We start from the raw sequence: 703 nt of genomic DNA, 5'->3' as shown, positions 1-703 counted from the left end.
TACCCCTGCTGGGACAGGCTCTGGATGGAGTCCTTACCCAGCTGTAGGAGGAAGAACCTGCTGCCAGCAGTGCTCCAGTTCAAGGGTGCAACTATTTCATCAAGTGTAGCCTCAGTCCTGACTCCAGGTGAGTGCTCTGGGCACGCAGGGGTTCCAGGAAGACTATCTCATCTATCCTGCTGCAGAAGGAGCACTGTGGCTGGTTCATCAAGCTCAACAGCATTTCGGGTTGCTGTCAGGAGTCAGATGATGGGTCCCCTGATAGGAGATGTTCTACTTTTAATGGCTGCAGTTCCAAGCCAGGAAGCCTCTGCACTTGCTTTTCCAGCCCTTTCAGTGATGGACAGATGTGAACACTGGAAGTGTTACATGCTTGTAAGCGACCTTGCTGCTTTGCTAGTGTATCAGTTGATATTCCATACAAGAGTATTCAGCACCAGGAAGTTAGCTTATCAGCTTCATATGTACTGAGCAGATCCACTAACTACTAAAAACCTTGAACTTTTATTGGAAATAATGGGCATTTTCCTTAAGTGGTATGAACTGACCCAAGAGGCAGATGTGGAAGCCCTCTCTACATCATTAACTATCTTGAGTATGCTTGGCATAGCTTTTGACAATTTTGACAAAAGTTGTTAGAGTGGGGATGCTGTAACACGTGTATCAAACAATGAGGCCCGTGGAAAAGAAATATATATGGACC

The 703-nt window shown here is 46.4% G+C and overlaps 1 protein-coding gene across 5 annotated transcripts in view; it reads right to left on the bottom strand.

Annotated features, from left to right (window-relative positions):
- TBC1D5 (TBC1 domain family member 5) overlaps nucleotides 1-703 on the bottom strand; it is a 318296-nt gene that overhangs the window by 130343 nt on the left and 187250 nt on the right. The window lies entirely within an intron of this gene.

This window comes from Corvus brachyrhynchos, unplaced genomic scaffold (genome assembly GCF_000691975.1).
Source record: "Corvus brachyrhynchos isolate BGI_N302 unplaced genomic scaffold, ASM69197v1 scaffold53, whole genome shotgun sequence".
Classification (NCBI taxonomy): Eukaryota; Metazoa; Chordata; class Aves; order Passeriformes; family Corvidae; genus Corvus; species Corvus brachyrhynchos.
The sequence above is the reverse complement of the archived record's forward strand: the minus strand, read 5'-3'. Positions and strand labels throughout refer to the sequence as shown.